The sequence below is a fragment of the Lissotriton helveticus genome, chromosome 6, assembly GCF_964261635.1.
Source record: "Lissotriton helveticus chromosome 6, aLisHel1.1, whole genome shotgun sequence".
Lineage (NCBI taxonomy): Eukaryota > Metazoa > Chordata > Amphibia > Caudata > Salamandridae > Lissotriton > Lissotriton helveticus.
This window is the reverse complement of record NC_136067.1, coordinates 1,901,421,458-1,901,430,575: the sequence shown is the minus strand read 5'-3', so window position 1 is coordinate 1,901,430,575 and position 9,118 is coordinate 1,901,421,458.

The following is a 9,118-nucleotide window of genomic DNA, read 5'->3' as shown; positions in this document are numbered from 1 at the left end:
AACCGCCATCCCAGCCCGGTCATCCACCGCCGTCCCAGCCCGGTCACCCACCGCCGGGCCAGGCCGGTCACTCACCGCCATCCCAGCCCGGTCACCCACCGCCGTCCCAGCCCGGTCACCCACCGCCGTCCCAGCCCGGTCACCCACCGCCGTCCCGTCCCAGCCCGGTCACCCACCGCCGTCCCAGGCCGGTCACCCACCGCCGTCCCAGCCCTGTCACCCACCGCCAGGCCATGCCGGTCACCCACCGCCATCCCAGTCCGGTCACCCACTGCCGTACCAGCCCGGTCAACCACCGCGGGGCCAGGCCGGTCACCCACCACCGTCCCAGCCCGGTCACCCACCGCCGGGCCAGGCTGGTCACCCACCGCCGTCCCAGCCCGGTCACCCACTGCCATCCCAGCCCGGTCAACCACCACCGGGCCAGGCCGGTCACCCACCGCCGTCCCAGCCCGGTCACCCACCGCCGTCCCAGCCCGGTCACCCACCGCCGTCCCAGCCCGGACACCCACAGCCGTCCCAGCCCGGTCACCCACCGCCGGGCCAGGCCGGGCCAGGCCGGTCACCCACCGCCGTCCCAGCCCAGTCACCCACCGCCGGGCCAGGCTGGTCACCCACCGCCGTCCCAGCCCGGTCACCCACCGCGGTCCCAGCCCGGTCACCCACCGCCGGGCCAGGCCGATCACCTACCGCCGTCCCAGCCCGGTCACCCACCGCCGGGCCAGGCCGGTCACCCACCGCCATCCCAGCCCGGTCACCCACCGCCGTCCCAGCCCGGTCACCCACCGCCGGGCCAGGCCGGTCACCCACCGCCGTCCCAGCCCGGTCACCCACCGCCGTCCCAGCCCGGTCACCCACCGCCGGGCCAGGCCGGTCACCCACCGCCGTCCCAGCCCGGTCACCCACCGCCGTCCCAGCCCGGTCACCCACCGCCGGGCCAGGCCGGTCACCCACTGCCGTCCCAGCCCGGTCACCCACCGCCGTCCCAGCCCGGTCACCCACCGCCGTCCCAGCCCGGTCACCCACCGCCGGGCCAGGCCGGTCACCCACCGCCGTCCCAGCCCGGTCACCCACCGCCGGGCCAGGCCGGTCACCCACCGCCGTCCCAGCCCGGTCACCCACTGCCATCCCAGCCCGGTCACCCACCACCGGGCCAGGCCGGTCACCCACCGCCGTCCCAGCCCGGTCACCCACCGCCGTCCCAGCCCGGTCACCCACCGCCGGGCCAGGCCGGTCACCCACCGCCGTCCCAGCCCGGTCACCCACCGCCGTCCCAGCCCGGTCACCCACCGCCGGGCCAGGCCGGTCACCCACCGCCGTCCCAGCCCGGTCACCCACCGCCGTCCCAGCCCGGTCACCCACCGCCGGGCCAGGCCGGTCACCCACCGCCGTCCCAGCCTGTTCACCCACCACCATCCCAGCCCGGTCACCCACCGCCGTCCCAGCCCGGTCACCCACCGCCGGGCCAGGCCGGTCACCCACCGCGGTCCCAGCCCGGTCACCCACCGCCGGGCCAGGCCGGTCACCCACTGCCGTCCCAGCCCGGTCACCCACCGCCGGGCCAGGCCGGTCACCCACCGCCATCCCAGCCCGGTCATCCACCGCCGTCCCAGCCCGGTCACCCACCGCCGGGCCAGGCCGGTCACCCACCGCCATCCCAGCCCGGTCACCCACCGCCGTCCCAGCCCGGTCACCCACCGCCGGGCCAGGCGGTCACCCACCGCCGTCCCAGCCCGGTCACCCACCGCCGTCCCAGCCCGGTCACCCACCGCCGGGCCAGGCCGGTCACCCACCGCCGGGCCAGGCCGGTCACCCACCGCCGTCCCAGCCCGGTCACCCACCACCGTCCCAGCCAGGTCACCCACCGCCGTCCCAGCCCAGTCACCCACCGCCGGGCCAGGCCGGGCCAGGCCGGTCACCCACCGCCGTCCCAGCCCGGTCACCCACCGCCAGGCCAGGCCGGTCAGCCACCGCCGTCCCAGTCTGGTCACCCACTGCCGTCCCAGCCCGGTCAACCACCGCCGGGCCAGGCCGGTCACCCACCGCCGTCCCAGCCCGGTCACCCACCGCCGGGCCAGGCCGGTCACCCACCGCCGTCCCAGCCCGGTCACCCACTGCCATCCCAGCCCGGTCACCCACCACCGGGCCAGGCCGGTCACCCACCGCCGTCCCAGCCCGGTCACCCACCGCCGTCCCAGCCCGGTCACCCACCGCCGGGCCAGGCCGGTCACCCACCGCCGTCCCAGCCCGTTCACCCACCGCCATCCCAGCCCGGTCACCCACCGCCGTCCCAGCCCGGTCACCCACCGCCGGGCCAGGCCGGTCACCCACCGCGGTCCCAGCCCGGTCACCCACCGCCGGGCCAGGCCGGTCACCCACTGCCGTCCCAGCCCGGTCACCCACCGCCGGGCCAGGCCGGTCACCCACCGCCATCCCAGCCCGGTCATCCACCGCCGTCCCAGCCCGGTCACCCACCGCCGGGCCAGGCCGGTCACCCACCGCCGTCCCAGCCCGGTCACCCACCGCCGTCCCAGCCCGGTCACCCACCGCCGGGCCAGGCCGGTCACCCACCGCCGTCCCAGCCCGGTCACCCACCGCCGTCCCAGCCCGGTCACCCACCGCCGGGCCAGGCCGGTCACCCACCGCCGGGCCAGGCCGGTCACCCACCGCCGTCCCAGCCCGGTCACCCACCACCGTCCCAGCCAGGTCACCCACCGCCGTCCCAGCCCAGTCACCCACCGCCGGGCCAGGCCGGTCACCCACCGCCGTCCCAGCCCGGTCACCCACCGCCAGGCCAGGCCGGTCAGCCACCGCCGTCCCAGTCCGGTCACCCACTGCCGTCCCAGCCCGGTCAACCACCGCCGGGCCAGGCCGGTCACCCACCGCCGTCCCAGCCCGGTCACCCACCGCCGGGCCAGGCCGGTCACCCACCGCCGTCCCAGCCCGGTCACCCACTGCCATCCCAGCCCGGTCACCCACCACCGGGCCAGGCCGGTCACCCACCGCCGTCCCAGCCCGGTCACCCACCGCCATCCCAGCCCGGTCACCCACCGCCGGGCCAGGCCGGTCACCCACCGCCGTCCCAGCCCGGACACCCACAGCTGTCCCAGCCCGGTCACCCACCGCCAGGCCGGGCCAGGCCAGTCACCCACCGCCGTCCCAGCCCGGTCACCCACTGCCGTCCCAGCCCGGTCACCCACCGCCGGGCCAGGCCGGTCACCCACCGCCGTCCCAGCCCGGTCACCCACCGCCGTCCCAGCCCGGTCACCCACCGCCGGGCCAGGCCAGTCACCCACCGCCGGGCCAGGCTGGTCACCCACCGCCGTCCCAGCCCGGTCACCCACCGCGGTCCCAGCCCGGTCACCCACCGCTGGGCCAGGCCGGTCACCCACCGCCGTCCCAGCCCGGTCACCCACCGCCGGGCCAGGCCGGTCACCCACCGCCATCCCAGCCCGGTCACCCACTGCCGTCCCAGCCTGGTCACCCCCCGCCGGGCCAGGCCTGTCACCCACCGCTGTCCCAGCCCGGTCACCCACCGCCGTCCCAGCCCGGTCACCCACCGCCGGGCCAGGCCGGTCACCCACGGCCGTCCCAGCCCGGTCACCCACCGCCGTCCCAGCCCGGTCACCCACCGCCGGGCCAGGCCGGTCACCCACCGCCGTCCCAGCCCGGTCACCCACCGCCATCCCAGCCCGGCCACCCACCGCCATCCCAGCCCGGTCACCCACCGCCGGGCCAGGCCGGTCACCCACCGCCGTCCCAGCCCGGTCACCCACCGCCGTCCCAGCCCGGTCACCCACCGCCGGGCCAGGCCGGTCACCCACCGCCGTCCCAGCCCGGTCACCCACCGCCGTCCCAGCCCGGTCACCCACCGCCGTCCCAGCCCGGTCACCCACTGCCGTCCCAGCCCGGTAAACCACCGCCGGGCCAGGCCGGTCACCCACCGCCGTCCCAGCCCGGTCACCCACCGCCGGGCCAGGCCGGTCACCCACCGCCGTCTTAGCCCGGTCACCCACTGCCATCCCAGCCCCGTCACCCACCACCAGGCCAGGCCGGTCACCCACCGCCGTCCCAGCCCGGTCACCCACCGCCGTCCCAGCCCGGTCACCCACCGCCAGGCCAGGCCGGTCACCCACCGCCGTCCCAGCCCGGTCACCCACCGCCGTCCCAGCCCGGTCACCCACCGCCGGGCCAGGCCGGGCCAGGCCGGTCACCCACCGCCGTCCCAGCCCAGTCACCCACCGCCGGGCCAGGCTGGTCACCCACCGCCGTCCCAGCCCGGTCACCCACCGCGGTCCCAGCCCGGTCACCCACCACCAGGCCAGGCCGGTCACCCACCGCCGTCCCAGCCCGGTCACCCACCGCCGAGCCAGGCCGGTCGCCCACCGTCATCCCAGCCCCGTCATCCACCGCCATCCCAGCCCGGTCACCCACCGCCGGGCCAGGCCGGTCACCCACCGCCGTCCCACCCCGGTCACCCACCGCCGTCCCAGCTCGGTCACCCACCGCCGGGCCAGGCCAGTCACCCACCGCCGTCCCAGCCCGGTCACCCACCGCCGTCCCAGCCCGGTCACCCACCACCAGGCCAGGCCGGTCACCCACCGCCGGGCCAGGCCGGTCACCCACCGCCGGGCCAGGCCGGTCACCCACCGCCGGGCCAGGCCGGTCACCCACCGCCGTCCCAGCCCGGTCACCCACCGCCGTCCCAGCCCGGTCACCCACCGCCGTCCCAGCCCGGTCATCCACCGCCGGGCCAGGCCGGGCCAGGCCGGTCACCCACCGCCGTCCCAGCCCGGTCACCCACCGCCATCCCAGTCCGGTCACCCACTGCCGTCCTAGCCCGGTCAACCACCGCCGGGCCAGGCCGGTCACCCACCGCCGTCCCAGCCCGGTCACCCACCGCCGGGCCAGGCCGGTCACCCACCGCCGTCCCAGCCCGGTCACCCACTGCCATCCCAGCCCGGTCACCCACCACCGGGCCAGGCCGGTCACCCACCGCCGTCCCAGCCCGGTCACCCACCGCCATCCCAGCCCGGTCACCCACCGCCATCCCAGCCCGGACACCCACAGCCCTCCCAGCCCGGTTACCCACCGCCGGGCCAGGCCGGGCCAGGCCGGTCACCCACCGCCGTCCCAGCCCAGTCACCCACCGCCAGGCCAGGCTGGTCACCCACCGCCGTCCCAGCCCGGTCACCCACCGCGGTCCCAGCCCGGTCACCCACCGCCGGGCCAGGCCGGTCACCCACCGTCGTCCCAGCCCGGTCACCCACCGCCGTCCCAGCCCGGTCACCCACCGCCGGGCCAGGCCGGTCACCCACCGCCGTCCCAGCCCGGTCACCCACCGCCGTCCCAGCCCGGTCACCCACCGCCGGGCCAGGCCGGTCACCCACCGCCGTCCCAGCCCGGTCACCCACCGCCGTCCCAGCCCGGTCACCCACCGCCGTCCCAGTCCGGTCACCCACTGCCGTCCCAGCCCGGTCAACCACCGCCGGGCCAGGCCGGTCACCCACCGCCGTCCCAGCCCGGTCAACCACCGCCGGGCCAGGCCGGTCACCCACCGACGTCCCAGCCCGGTCACCCACTGCCATCCCAGCCCGGTCACCCACCACCGGGCCAGGCCGGTCACCCACCGCCGTCCCAGCCCGGTCACCCACCGCCGGGCCAGGCCGGTCACCCACCGCCGTCCCAGCCCGGACACCCACAGCCGTCCCAGCCCGGTCACCCACCGCCAGGCCGGGCCAGGCCAGTCACCCACCGCCGTCCCAGCCCGGTCACCCACCGCCGTCCCAGCCCGGTCACCCACCGCCGGGCCAGGCCGGTCACCCACCGCCGTCCCAGCCCGGTCACCCACCGCCGTCCCAGCCCGGTCACCCACCGCCAGGCCAGGCCAGTCACCCACCGCCGGGCCAGGCTGGTCACCCACCGCCGTCCCAGCCCGGTCACCCACCGCGGTCCCAGCCCGGTCACCCACCGCCGGGCCAGGAATGTCACCCACCGCCATCCCAGCCCGGTCACCCACTGCCGTCCCAGCCCGGTCACCCCCCGCCGGGCCAGGCCGGTCACCCACCGCCGTCCCAGCCCGGTCACCCACCGCCGTCCCAGCCCGGTCACCCACCGCCGGGCCAGGCCGGTCACCCACCGCCGTCCCAGCCCGGTCACCCACCGCCGGGCCAGGCCGGTCACCCACCGCCGGGCCAGGCCGGTCACCCACCGCCGTCCCAGCCCGGTCACCCACCGCCATCCCAGCCCGGTCACCCACCGCCATCCCAGCCCGGTCACCCACCGCCGGGCCAGGCCGGTCACCCACCGCCGTCCCAGCCCGGTCACCCACCGCCGTCCCAGCCCGGTCACCCACCGCCGGGTTAGGCCTGTCACCCACCGCCGTCCCAGCCCGGTCACCCACCGCCGTCCCAGCCCGGTCACCCACTGCCGTCCCAGCCCGGTAAACCACCGCCGGGCCAGGCCGGTCACCCACCGCCGTCCCAGCCCGGTCACCCACCGCCGGGCCAGGCCGGTCACCCACCGCCGTCTTAGCCCGGTCACCCACTGCCATCCCAGCCCCGTCACCCACCACCGGGCCAGGCCGGTCACCCACCGCCGTCCCAGCCCGGTCACCCACCGCCGTCCCAGCCCGGTCACCCACCGCCGGGCCAGGCCGGTCACCCACCGCTGTCCCAGCCCGGTCACCCACTGCCGGGCCAGGCCGGTCACCCACCGCCGTGCCAGCCCGGTCACCCACTGCCATCCCAGCCCGGTCACCCACCGCCGGGCCAGGCCGGTCACCCACCGCCGTCCCAGCCCGGTCACCCACTGCCGTCCCAGCCCGGTCACCCACCGCCGGGCCAGGCCGGTCACCCACGCCATCCCAGCCCGGTCACCCACCACCGTCCCAGCCCGGTCACCCACCGCCGGGCCAGGCCGGTCACCCACCGCCGTCCCAGCCCGGTCACCCACCGCCATCCCAGCCCGGTCACCCACCGCCGGGCCAGGCCGGTCACCCACCGCCGTCCCAGCCCGGTCACCCACCGCCGTCCCAGCCAGGTCACCCACCGCCGTCCCAGCCCGGTCACCCACTGCCGGGCCAGGCCGGGCCAGGCCGGTCACCCACCGCCGTCCCAGCCCGGTCACCCACCGCCAGGCCAGGCCGGTCACCCACCGCCGTCCCAGTCTGGTCACCCACTGCCGTCCCAGCCCGGTCAACCACTGCCGGGCCAGGCCGGTCACCCACCTCCGTCCCAGCCTGGTCACCCACCGCCGGGCCAGGCCGGTCATCCACCGCCATCCCAGCCCGGTCACCCACTGCCATCCCAGCCCGGTCACCCACCACCGGGCCAGGCCGGTCACCCACCGCCGTCCCAGCCCGGTCACCCACCGCCGTCCCAGCCCGGTCACCCACCGCCGGGCAAGGCCGGTCACCCACCGCCGTCCCAGCCCGGACACCCACAGCCGTCCCAGCCCGGTCACCCACCGCCGGGCCAGGCCGGGCCAGGCCGGTCACCCACCGCCGTCCCAGCCCAGTCACCCACCGCCGGGCCAGGCCGGTCACCCACCGCCGTCCCAGCCCGGTCACCCACCGCCGGGCCAGGCCGGTCACCCACCGCCATCCCAGCCCGGTCACCCACCGCCGTCCCAGCCCGGTCACCCACCGCCGGGCCAGGCCAGTCACCCACCGCCGGGCCAGGCCAGTCACCCACCGCCGTCCCAGCCCGGTCACCCACCGCCGTCCCAGCCCGGTCACCCACCGCCGGGCCAGGCCGGTCACCCACCGCCGTCCCAGCCCCGTCACCCAACGCCGTCCCAGCCCGGTCAGCCACCGCCGGGCCAGGCCGGTCACCCACCGCCGTCCCAGCCCGGTCACCCACCGCCGTCCCAGCCCGGTCACCCACCGCCATCCCAGCCCGGTCACCCACCGCCGGGCCAGGCCGGTCACCCACCGCCGTCCCAGCCCGGTCACCCACCGCCGTCCCAGCCCGGTCACCCACCGCCGGGCCAGGCCGGTCACCCACCGCCGTCCCAGCCCAGTCACCCACCGCCATCCCAGCCCGGTCACCCACCGCCGGGCCAGGCCGGTCACCCACTGCCGTCCCAGCCCGGTCACCCACCGCCGGGCCAGGCCGGTCACCCACCGCTGTCCCAGCCAGGTCACCCACTGCCGTCCCAGCCCGGTCACCCACCGCCGGGCCAGGCCGGTCACCCACCGCCGTCCCAGCCCGGTCACCCACCGCCGTCCCAGCCCGGTCACCCACCGCCGGGCCAGGCCGGTCACCCACCGCCGTCCCAGCCCGGTTACCCACCGCCGTCCCAGCCCGGTCACCCACCGCCGTCCCAGCCCGGTCACCCACCGCCGGGCCAGGCCGGTCACCCACCGCTGTCCCAGCCCGGTCACCCACTGCCGGGCCAGGCCGGTCACCCACCGCCGTGCCAGCCCGGTCACCCACTGCCATCCCAGCCCGGTCACCCACCGCCGGGCCAGGCCGGTCACCCACCGCCGGGCCAGGCCGGTCACCCACCGCCGTCCCAGCCCGGTCACCCACTGCCGTCCCAGCCCGGTCACCCACCGCCGGGCCAGGCCGGTCACCCACGCCATCCCAGCCCGGTCACCCACCACCGTCCCAGCCCGGTCACCCACCGCCGGGCCAGGCCGGTCACCCACCGCCGTCCCAGCCCGGTCACCCACCGCCATCCCAGCCCGGTCACCCACCGCCGGGCCAGGCCGGTCACCCACCGCCGTCCCAGCCCGGTCACCCACCGCCGTCCCAGCCAGGTCACCCACCGCCGTCCCAGCCCGGTCACCCACTGCCGGGCCAGGCCGGGCCAGGCCGGTCACCCACCGCCGTCCCAGCCCGGTCACCCACCGCCAGGCCAGGCCGGTCACCCACCGCCGTCCCAGTCTGGTCACCCACTGCCGTCCCAGCCCGGTCAACCACTGCCGGGCCAGGCCGGTCACCCACCTCCGTCCCAGCCCGGTCACCCACCGCCGGGCCAGGCCGGTCACCCACCGCCATCCCAGCCCGGTCACCCACTGCCATCCCAGCCCGGTCACCCACCACCGGGCCAGGCCGGTCACCCACCGCCGTCCCAGCCCGGTCACCCACCGCCGTCCCAGCCCGGTCACCCA